The sequence below is a fragment of the Acomys russatus genome, chromosome 23 (genome assembly GCF_903995435.1).
Source record: "Acomys russatus chromosome 23, mAcoRus1.1, whole genome shotgun sequence".
In the NCBI taxonomy this organism is placed as follows: Eukaryota; Metazoa; Chordata; class Mammalia; order Rodentia; family Muridae; genus Acomys; species Acomys russatus.
In genome coordinates this window covers 40,306,379-40,318,987 of record NC_067159.1, presented here as the reverse complement: position 1 = coordinate 40,318,987, position 12,609 = coordinate 40,306,379, and positions in this window count along the sequence as shown.

Here is a 12,609-nt window from a genome sequence, read left to right as displayed (position 1 = left end):
GTCGCCCTTCACTCCTGCCACACAGGCATCCTGATTCTGACCTGCAGACAGTCAGAACTTCTAAAGGAAACCCAGGGGGGTGGAGGGCGCGGAGAGTTGAGAAGTGACCAAGAAATGGGGAACAAGGGAAAAGTGAAAAGCTTGTACTGAAAACCGCTTCTGGTGTTGGATAGCGATAAATGGCAACGTTGTCTATAAAGTAAAGTGAAGGCATTGAAAAGCACAACCCACCCTCACAGAGTCCTTTAACCTTCAGCAACAGGCGCCAGGAATTATTAGTACACCTCTCTATTCATTTGGCTGTTTTTCCATTAAGGAAGCTACAGTGCTTCTAAGCATCCTTAAAGGCTTAGGCCAGTGGCTCTCAACCTTCCTAATGCTGCAACCCTTTAATACAATGTCTCATGTTGTGGTGACCACCAACCATAAAATTATTTTTGTCTCTGTTTCATAACTAATTTTGCTACTCTTCTGAATCTTAATGTAAGTATATTTGGAGAAAGAAGTTTGCCAGAGGGGTTGTGACCCGCTGGTTGAGAACCGCTGGCTTAGGCACTCCTTCCATGGCCATGTCTCACCGTAAAAAAAAGCTACAGTACCTTAGTTAGTCCCTAATACAAATGTCAACATATTCAAATTCTGTGATTCTTAGTTCGCTGCTTCGTTCTCTGCATTATAGACTGCGGATTAATTGTACCATCTCTGTTAGAATATTCTATAAAGTGAGTGTTTCCTAAGAATGAATCTCTTGCTGTCTTTCTTCTACCGAAGGAAGAATATTCTACATAGCTGAATCATTTACGTACTTGAAAGGTACTTATTGCCAAGTGTGTCGTTCTCTTACTCTGCTAAATTAACCTGGATGCAAATAAAACTAAAGTGCTGTAATAGTCTCTTAACTTTCTGTTCTTTTTGCTGACCACTTCTTGGGTTATTTATGTTTTTCCCAATTAGGGAACGCAAAGCGAACGGGAGCCTTCTTTGTAATGAATCATTAGCATTTCTTGTTAACATTAGAGCTTCCTACATTCTCTAAAACCCATAAGTAGCTGGGCGGGGGTGGCGCACACCTTTAATTCTAGCACTCAGGAGACAGAGGCAGGCAGATCTCTGAGAGTTCCAGGACAGCCTGGTCTACACAGAGAAGCCCTGTTTCAAAAAGGTAAACATGGGCTGGAGAGATTCCAGAGGTCCTGAGTTCATGACCATCTATGAAGATGTGATACATTCTTCTGTCATACAGGCAGACATGCAAATAGAGCACCATATACATAAATAAATAAATCTTTAAATTAAATTTTAAAAGTAACCATAACAGTTCTCTCCGTGTTATTTTTGCCTCGTTTATCCAGTCTACAGCAAGATCCCATTTACAGCATCTAGAATAAATTGACCTTGCCATACTAAAAAGAGTCACAAATAAAAGGAGGAAAATCTGTGTCATTAAAGGTGGCGTTTCCTTTAACCACATCTCTTGTACATCATGTACTCTTGGTGAGACAAGCCAATATATCAGTTCTGCCGTCCACAGCAGTGGGGTAGCTTGCCATTTGTCCAAAATTTGAAGAAAATACATAGGCAGTGAGAAAAGGGAAATCTACCAGTAGGGATGTTAGCGGGGGCAGGGGAGAGTGGCCATGCTAACAGTGGCCAAGTGTTCCTTTTTCAGCAGCAGCAGTGGCCAGCTGTACCAAGAGCATTTGTGTCCAGAGTCCTATTTATTGTACCCAATTAACACAGGGAAAGGGGCTTTGTAAGTCACATAAGCAGTAATTTTTTTGGCTTCCTACTTTGTTTTGTCCTTGTATGAGCAGCCTGCCAAGGAACTGCAGAATGATCCTATGTGCAGGTGGCAGGTTTTGTCTGGAGATAACTGGCCACTGTTCCCGTGAGGAACGAGAGGGAATCCGTTACTCTCTAGATAGCCCTTCTCCGGATGCTCTGATCTCAGCCTGCTTTCTCTGTCGCCTTTCTCAGAATCTTAGGGAAAGAAAGGGTCATTTCAAGGACATTGTAGTTAAGTGTTCTTCCGAGAGAGGATTGGCAAGGCTGTGGTTTCTAGAAACAATGGGATATACTCAGCTCCTTCTCTGACAAAAATGACATAATGACCCCTAACCTCTAGAGTTAGATTGGGAAGAGAAGGGGCAGCACATTATCTGTCTTCTGTCTAATTTAAGATTTTGACCATTGAGCCTAACCTAATTTAGATAAATGTTTCATGGGGGCCAGTGGGAGAGCCATCTCCTCAAGCTCACTCACAAACCTGTAAGAGGGAATTTGTGCCTGAAGTACCAGCTTGGTATACAGTGTTTCTTTGCCTGGCCTGTCTCCTGAGTGAGCATTCTGTTTTCAAGTACTTCACAGGGACTAGTGGCAGAATTTCTAGACCCTTAATAACTTTGTAGTGCTTGATCTCCATGAATTCTACAAGTCTTTATTTTTAGCATAGAAATGTGTTTTCTTGATTACTGTGGCTAGTCTTCTCTGGACATTTCCCAGCTAAAAGTTTCTTCTTATGACTCAATAACCAGAGTACTACACAGCATTTGAGGATTGGAAAATGCTTTTTAAAGAGAAAAGTAAATATTCTTGTTATCCCTCAGTATGTGTGTCTTTATGTGTTTCTTGATAAGTCCACATTGACTTGCTACTTTAAAAATGTTAATTATAATCATCCACAAGCACAAAATAATTTGTCTCAGCTTTTCACAGTGCCAAAACCAAAAATATTTAATGCTAATTAGCAACACTCAGGTTGACTCAGGTTAGTAAGAGCTGTTTGAGCTAAAATTTATCTGACCTTGGAATTTATGTTACTGCCATTTCTACCAACTAGGTCCTTTCAGAAGAAACTTTTCAATGGGGCTTTGTGCAGGTGTGGTGTCGAGCGCTTTAAATCCCAGGCCTCAGGAGACATTGGTGGAGCTTTGTGATTTCCAGGTCAAGCAGGGCTACATAATGAAAACCTTCTCAAGAAAACAAACAAATAAAAACAAAGAACAAAAGAGGGGAGCATCAGAGACAGCTCAGCCGTTAAAAGCACTGGCTGCTCTTAAGAATCCCAGGGACTTGGGGCTGGAGAGATGGCTCAGTGGTTAAGAGCATTGCCTGTTCTTCCCAAGGACCCGGGTTCAATTCCCAGCACCCACATGGCAGCTTGCAACTGTCTGTAACTCTAAGATCTGGCACCGCCACACCAATGCACATAAGTTAAAATTAAATATTTTTTTTAAAAAAGAGTCCCAGGGCCCACATGAATGCTCACGGCCACATGCTACTCCAATTCTAGGTGGTCCAGTGCCCTCTTCTAGGCCTCTGTGAGCACCAAGCATGCATAGTGTGCAATATACAGAAGAAAACATCAGGAAAAACACCCATAGACATAAAATTAAAAATACTCTTTTAAAAATTATAAAACAAGAGCCGGGCGTGGTGGCGCACGCCTTTAATCCCAGCACTCGGGAGGCAGAGGCAGGCGGATCACTGTGAGTTCGAGGCCAGCCTGGTCTACAAAGTGAGTCCAGGATGGCCAAGGCTACACAGAGAAACCCTGTCTTGAAAAACCAAAAAAAAAAAAAAAAATTATAAAACAAAAGCAGAATTGTATTAATGTCAAACTTCCTAAAATCAACTTGATTATCAAAACACAATGTAACTATGCAATAAAGGGCAGCACAGGTGTTGATTCTCTTGTGTAGCATTTTAGTGATTGGGCAAATAGTATGATATATCGAGTGTCAAATGAAAGCTGAGAATTCTGCCTTAAATAGTCACTGAATACCTTAGAATGTATTATGCCAAAATAATTTTGAAAATAATTTCCTCTTTCTGTTGATTTGGTTTTTGAGGTTTTGAGCTAAGGCTGGCCTCAACTTTGAACACTTCTGCCTCTCAAGTACAGGGATTTCGGATATATGCCAACATGCCCAGCTCAAAGCTAAATGTGATTTTGTCTTTCCATTGTTTTGATTTTTTTAAATAAATAAATAAATCATTTTACATTTATAACATTAAGCTAAATAAATCCAGTTGTTCGAGGTCATACCGTAAGTGACATATGTTAAAAAAAAAAAATAGGAATTTGTGTTTCAAAGATTACAAGGTAAGTTTTACGAATTTTGTTTAATATAGAATTTTATGACTCTACATTTCAGAAAATGCATTTTAGAAATTACTTGTCCTTCCCTTTTCACTGTTCTCAGTGTGCATCCACCCTGGGCCAAACAGTACGCGAGCGCAGTAACAAGTCATTTCTGCCACACCAATGTAGCAAATCCTATTAATTTCTCCACACCATACTGAAGCCACGCCCATTAAATTTAGTGGCCAGTTTGTCACATCGTCCTGAATGGTGGAGGTGGATGTAAAGCCTGCCTGAGTCCATAGTCTAGTCTCATGGGCATTAAAAGGTACATGATCCTAGCAATGTTTTACTCCCACAGCAAATCATGCCTCGCCCAGTTGTTTATTTGAACTTTTTTTAGTGTTCAATGATTTTCACTTATTCTTCTTTTTTAAATGACTAGAGAATGGTGGCTTCTTATAACAGAGTACCCTGAAACCTTGTCACAGTGCTCTCTGAGCCTTGATGGTGGCTCCCATTCTTGCCATCGTTTTGTGGTCCAAAATGACCTGCTGCAGTCCCAGCCGCTATAGGTACCAGGTGGGAAGAACAAAGGTGTGCTCTTCTGCCTCTCAAGGAGACTTCGTATCTCTGTGTCTTTTTCTGTCCTCTTTACCTCCTTTTCCTTGTTCTTCCATTGCATTTTATTCTTTCTTACAATGCATATCTATGCTGAGTTACATGCATATTCAGGTGTTTATTTAATACCTAGCATAAGTGTCCCACCACCACTTCAAAAGGAATATGCCCAGACTTAAATCTTAACTTCTTTTTCCTCTCTAGAAAGCCCGCTCCTCCTCTCGTTTCCTATTTCTGCTCTACAGTCCAAACTTGATCCCATAGATAAGACTGCAGAGCTCTTGCATGACTTCTCCTCCCACATCCAAACATCTGCCGAGTTCTGTGGCTTCCACCTCCTCACCCCATCCTCACTGTCATTTTGCTGATGCTCTCAGCCTGTTGGCATTTTCCTCATATCTCAAACGAAATGCCTTCCTCCAAACTCGCTGCTGCGGCTTATCCCACACAGCGCAGCTAGGTTAATCTTCCTAAGTGAAGTTTGCAGAACTGCACTTAGAAATTGTAGTTAGCATTTGGCTGATTAAACCATCCTATTTACCTCTCTCTTCCTGTATCTTCCACTGTTCCCACCCACACAAGTTACATGTCGGCCACAGACCTCCCCATTTGTTCCAAGTTTGGAAACGTCCTCCTGCTTGCTGCTCATCTAGAAATGGGAGTTGTGGAAAGCATCACTATCTATTCCCATAGTGCTTAGCATAGTACATTTTAAAGAGTACATTTTAGTGTTTACTGAACTTATGTTAAGAAGCAAAATAAAATATCTAGTGAAATAAAGCCAAGCAATACTACTTTTGATTCTGCTTAGTGTATATTAAATTTGATGAGAAATAACCAACCAAGTCTTTAAAACATGATAGAACATCCAAACATTAGTAACCATTTGTTCCAAGAAAAGAATGAAAAATTAGAGAAATTAGTACATTTCTTTGGTTTTCCCTTGGTTTTGCTTGCTTGCTGGCTTGCTTGCTTGCTTGCTTGAGACAGGGTTTCTCTGGGTATGTAGCCCTGGCTGTCCTGGAACTTGCTCTGTAGACCAGACTGGCCTCAAACTCAGAGATCCACCTGTCTCTACCTCCTGAGCGCTGGGATTGAAGGCTCTGTGACTGCTTTTATAAATACATTATTTTATCTGTCACAAAGTGACAGAGATGAAAAAGCAAAGTTTAGGGGGAAAGAAACCAGCTTTTTAGTTGGCAATACCTAGACTTACAGTTTTCTACTTGTTATATAAGATTTGGTATGTTTGTACTAATAAGTATTCTTATAGTAGCTAACTGTTACTAGTATGAAGTGGTAAAGTCACATGTCTAAGTAAAAGGTCTTATACAGAATCCACTGAATTTACCCTATCATACTGCCATTGTGAGTCTTACAAATGCTTAATGTTTAAATAGACTATCTAGGAAGCAAGTAAAGAGAAGAAGATGTAATCAAAGTATGTAGGATTTAAATATGGAATGAAATTGAAGAAGGAGACAGATAGCCACTAGCAAAATAAACCAATTTGAGGAGTTTTAAGGGCAACACAGTAAATTTTAAAGCTTAACATGACTCTGCAGCTGCACAGCCGTGTAGAGTAATCAAAGAAACAGTTCGCTGTTGTTGAGATTCATGTTAGATTGAAAGGACAAATGGAAGTTGGCATGTCAACATGAAGAGCAAGAAATAGAAAAATATCAAATCTATAAGGAAGAAATCACAAACTTAAAAGCTAAGTCCAAAAAAATTAATAATAAAATAATAGATGAAACACCGAAAACGTCATGAAAGAAGGAAAAGGAAAACCAAGACCCACAAGGCTTTTTACCTCCACATGCATGTCATGGCACACATGCATGTGCATGCATAGATAGATAGATAGATAGATAGATAGATAGATAGATAGATCAATAACAAATTTTAATGCTATAGTACAAAATAATGTACATATACACCCAAGTACCTAAACATAAGTTTTATATCCACTCACCCAAAATATCAACACACAACACTGGGTAGGCATTTTAAAGACTCAGCATTCCAGTTAATAAGTCTAATTCCCATGAGATATTGTTGAGGAAAAAAATTTCAAAAATATATGAAACCGTTTTTTTTCAAACGAAGAAATAAAAAACCTTCTATCTACGTTAAATGAATATATAAGCATGTGAAAAATATCAGTGAGTACGTGCTAAGCTATTAGTATAAATTTGCTAAAATAGAGAGGAGATGTGGTAGAGGAGAAAAAGATTTTAAGTGTTTGTGTGTGTGTGTGAGCGAGAGAGAGAGAAAGAGAGAGAGCGAGAGAGAGAGCGAGAGAGAGAGAGATGTTTTTTCATTATTTGTAAAATAGGGAAAACGTTTCCATATTAGTCAAAAACTTTAATGTGTAAAATTTTGTTGGAAGGGACGAAACAGGGAAAAAGAGCAGTTGGAGCTGTGAGATGATGTCATTGCTTTGTTGGAAGGAATGCGGTGAGACAAGGACACAGCCAGAGTTAAACGCTGTGGGGTGAAGTGAGGTACACTCATGTTGTATATGCAGACATATGGTCTCCATTGCTCGGGAAAATAGTCGCATCCCACCCGATTCATGTGGGATTGGAGTGAAAACCTCCAAGCCAAATGAAGTAAACACTGATTAGAGGCACAGTCACATATGCCCCAAATGGGGAACAATGTGCTGAGGCAGTTGGAGAAGTTTTACCACAAAATTTAGGATCATGGTGAGGGTACCTAAGGTATGAAGAAATTGGGTAAGCAAATTTTGTGTACTCAGAAGTGTCTTGGAAAGTGCAGGTGTGATATTTCTCTTACTAACTTTAACTAAAATCAATATTTGTAGTAAGTCTTCTGCCAGGAGAAATAGCAGTGCTGGTCCTTCTAGTGCCCTGTGGAAACTGGGTTTGAAATCAAAAGCAACTACAATCACCTCATCAGTAGTGTCCTAAGAAATGAGTCTTTTGGGGATGTGATTAGTTCTCTGGGAAGTTATCTTTAAAAAATACATATAAGGAAAGTAATACAAATGCCTGGCATTACATGCTATTACCAGATGTAACAGGTTGGTAAAAGACGGTAATCACTGTTCTTAGAATTATGAAGGGGACGCCATAGCATGCCCTGCCCTTCGGAAGAAATAAGGACAAAGGATGCATCTTTTGAAAGGATAGTGCTTAGTGTTTAAACATTATAAATTGGCAAATTTGACACTTACTTAAATTCAGTATATTCAAGAGGGAAACTGTGTATTGAGTTCAAATCCCATGTGGCTCAACTTACAGATTCTGAGCCAACAATTTAGTCTACTCATTGCATTTTTAAAACTACTCTCTTGCATAACGGTCCCAAAGGAACTTATTATAGCTTCGGAAAGTAGGCAATGGTTGGATTCTATCTCAGCATATGCTGTTCTTACCTTTTTCTTTCCGTTACATATGTCCAGCATATTCAATCAGTTTATGATTCTCACTGATTGAATAAGTCTTCTGGTTATACTCTATAATCATGTTAAATATTATTAGGAAGGAAATCCTGGTTGACTCTTGAACATGTTGTACAAGTAAGCCATTCTCAAAAAGACGTATGGTTTCACTGACAAGATGCATGTACATTACTCAAGTCCATGGAAACAGAAAAGTGTAATAATGGTTGCAAGAGCTTAGAGAGGATAAAATGAGAATTATTTGAGGGTTAAGAAGTTTTAGTTGTGTAAGGTGAAAATATTCTGGAGATCACTGGACAACAATTTGAACACGCTTAAAACACTGACCCATACACTTAAAGGGCTGTCAAGGTAATTAATTTTATTACAAATAAAAATAACTACCTTATGTTTTATATATATACATACATATGTATATATATATGATTTGAGAAATCTCACAAATGTTTGATGAAGTATGCTTTCTTATCACAGCTGTATTATAAAGGGTATGTATCTTATACCTGGGTATAGAAAAATTCAACTGAGTCTCAACAATAGCAGGTATGTGTTGAGTATGTACTATCAGAAACATTAGCAAGTATGAAAAATATTTCATAGATCCATAGACACTATAGACTATTGTTTGTCAAAGTTCTAAAACCATAAGCAATTCAATGTCAAGAAACTAATAGAAGCATAGAATAGCAAATAATGACTATTTAAGTGGGAACTACTGAATAACTCAAATAATAATGAGTACAGCGATGTCCATATGCCTTATGCATTTATCTAGGTAGTTAACAACTTCTATATTTTATAAAGTTTATTATTTAAAAACAGTTTAACATTTTACAAGGAAATTGATGCTTCTGCATAACTGTTTTATGAGGACCTCTAGTTTGCCTCGTTCTGCTTTGATCTACAGAGCTTTTCTTTTTCTTTTTTTTAAATTTGTTTTGTGTTGGGGAGGGATAGGACAGTCTCTCTTTGTAGATCTTGATGGCCTGGGACTCACCGTGTAGACCAGGATGGCCTGCAATTCAGAGGTCCACCTGTCTCTGGAGTACTAGGGCAAAACACATGGCCCAGTATACCTGGCTAATCTATGCTTTAAAAACAACAACAACAAAACATGAAAACCAGGTTTTCAAAAGTATTCAGACAATTCCAAATTTACATGAACCCAAGCCTAAGCAAAAGATCAAAGTTTTATGTCAATCAATTTTAGCTTCCCTCCCATCTTCATTTTCCTCCTGTTTCTCCTACTGTAACCAAGCAACAATTTTCCTCTCCCTACAAAACACACGGAAAACTGATTCCAGGGGCTCTCAGCAACCAGCCTTCGGAGGTCATGTGGCAGCCTGGTAAGAGGCAAGGAAGTCATCATCTAGTGCCTTTATCCCATCACACACAAGTCTTTTCACTGCTTTACATGAACGCAATCCACAGATTACATCATGTTTGGTAAAGCAAATCTTAGAAATACCTGGAATAAACATACTATTTTTAGGAACTGGCATATACTCTTCCTGAAATACGTCCTAACTGTGTTTTCTTTTTCTGTGTGCTTATATTTTTTTCCTTTGTTTAATCTTATTAATCTTATAAACTTTATCACAGAAGACCTGCAAATAAACAAAAATATCATCTACCAAAATTAATCATACCCCAAATTTACATTAGACAACAGACAAATAAATTTCTAAATTTATTGTAAACATTTAATATTCTCAAACTAAAGCACGCTTTAAAACCTACAAGGATTTTTTTTAATATGAAGCACTAGATGGCACAATTTCACCAATTTAGGCTAATAAAATATTCACCCTCAATATTAAGTTCATATACAAGAACTTAGATTTATAATTCCAGCTAAGCAATTGAAATTTATGTAACAAGTGTGCAAGCTACTGAGAAGACATAAGAGAATACATAAGACCCTGTGTCAAAAAGATCAACAAGAAAAGCTTTCCGAAGCAGCATTCACGTGGTCTCTGTGATTTCCACACTGGCTTAGCATGGCCAGGGCTAGAAGGTGCAGAAGGCACAAGTGCAGTCCACCAACTTCATCTTCAGAGCCATGCAAAATCTTAAATCCAGGTGTCGCTTTATTAGCAAGTCAATGTGTGGATGATCAAATCATTGGTGTTGATGAGTACATGAACCTCACTTAAATAATGCAGAAGAACATCCATCGAAACAAAGTCAAGAAAACAGCTGAGGTGGGTCATGCTAACAGGGGATAGTATTTCTTTGCTACAGTGAGTTTCCAACTGGAAATGATTGAAGGATTGAGAAATTGAGAAGGCAGTACAGAGAATATGGTTCTGAAATATGTATTGATATTGTTTTCATGGCCCTCATATTTATTAGATAACAATAAATACTGCTGTTTTGTTTTAATACGATTTTTAAAAACCAGGAGCTAAAGAAATGGCTGGTTGTATAAAGCACTTGCTGTTCTTGCAGAGAACCCAGGTTCAGTTCCCAGCCTCCATATGGCAGATTAAAACCATCCATATTTCCATATCCAGAGGGTTTGACACACTCTTCTCACCTCTGCAGGCACCATGCATACACATGGTAGGTAGACTACTATGCAGGCAGGATACTCATAGACATAAAAATAAAATAAAGCTATAAACAAAATAAATAAAGTGAAATAAATAAAAATTTAAAGTAAGTTTGTTATAAGTGATCAACGATGTATTTCAAATGTTCCATTTTATATGTTTATTCCTGATTATAAAAGTGGCAGTTCAAAAAAAAGTGGCAGTTCTAAAACTGAATGAATAATTTAAATAATTTACAGAAAATAGACTTTTCTCTTAAGACATAAAAGTTTATTAATCGTTAATTTATATCAAATATACATTTTAATAATATTGACATAATAAAGTAGAATACTGACTCCATTGATAGATGCTTAAAATGAGGTATTAGGAGCAAGAGCCTAGAAGTCTGAACTATTTTTGCCTCACTGCATAAGATAATTATACCCAAATATGACCTAAATTTCCTTATATTTAATATTTTAAAAGAAATAGCGCATAAATAATGATAGAGGTTGACCAGATTTCACATCCACTTGACCTTTAATTTGTTATAATTATCATGTCTGTAGCAAAAGTCCCGGATCTGTCCAATATGTTCACTATCACTTCATTTCTTGAAGTATTTACAGTTCAGAAGGTTTGCCCACTTTTATGCTTCACTTTGGCACATAAAGCAACAGTGACCAAGTAGGAAGACTGTATTTCTCACCTGGACCAAATCCTGACCTGCTTCTGCCCCCCCCCCCACCCCCGGCCCCATATGGTCCTTCCTAACGGTTATTGGTGAACGCTGGCGGTGAGACAGTCGACGGTGCTGGGTCCTTGCTTACAAGGCTCTGCAAAGGAAACACCCCACGGAGATGCTGCTGCCTTGTGAAAGGTTCTCCTGTGCTAAGAAAAGTCCTCATCTTGCACAAAGGATACAGATTCTGAAAGGTCACCTATGAAGAGGGGAAGAAGGACAATTACAGCGTCTTATGAGCTAGGTTTTTCAAGCCACACTAGAGGACAACGAAAAGACAGACTGCCCTTACATCCTTGCCCACTGGACCAAGCACAATGGTAGACAGAGGGGAGAAGAAGAAGAAGAACGTCCAAGCCTCCTTGGGGGCACTCCACAGCACTGTTGGGGAGAGACCACTGAGAGTTGCCGAGTCCACTGCTTAGCCATGCTAAGTGGACAGATTCCTTATAGCAAGATGTTCCCAAATAACTAAGATAGCTTACCGAGAACAGCTGCACCAATATGCTTTCTGAAGCTGCCAGATTTCTCAAAGCCTTACATAAAGGCATATCAACTTAACACGGTAATCAGTTTCCTCCTTAAAGTACCTACCCCCATAGCATGGGGAACGCCAACCTCTGCTCGCAAATGCAGGTTTAACATGAAAGTCTCCGTTTTTGTCTCTTGCAAAAATAATGTTTAAATTTCCTAGACAACGTGTACTAGGCATTGTGGAAAATAAGAAAGAACATAGAGTATTCTTCTGAAGACAGCACTCTTTAAAGGAAGCGTGATACGGTGGGTACATAGTGAACAGGATGTCTTACTCCCGTGTTTCCATTTCATCCCTGAAGACTAGCTGAGCAAATTACAGTAATCCATCCCCCCTTGCCAGTGATGACTTGTTCAGCAAAAGGCAACTGCAGCTGTGTTAGGCCTGCCTAGAATATCTACCACACCACACCCCCAAGGATGCCCATTCTAAACCCCCAAAAGCTACAGAATCAATGACTGGGATCAGTTATAAAGCACAGTTAGCCTTAAAGCAGGAGAAGAGCTGCCTGAACCTAATCCCATCACACAAGGTCTGAAGAGTAAAGGACTCTTTAGCTGAGGCAAGACACTTGAAGAAGAAGCATCCGAAGCAAGCAGTTGCTGCCAATCGTAGGCATGCCCTGGAGCTGCCTTCAGTAACTGACAGCTGAGAGTCAGC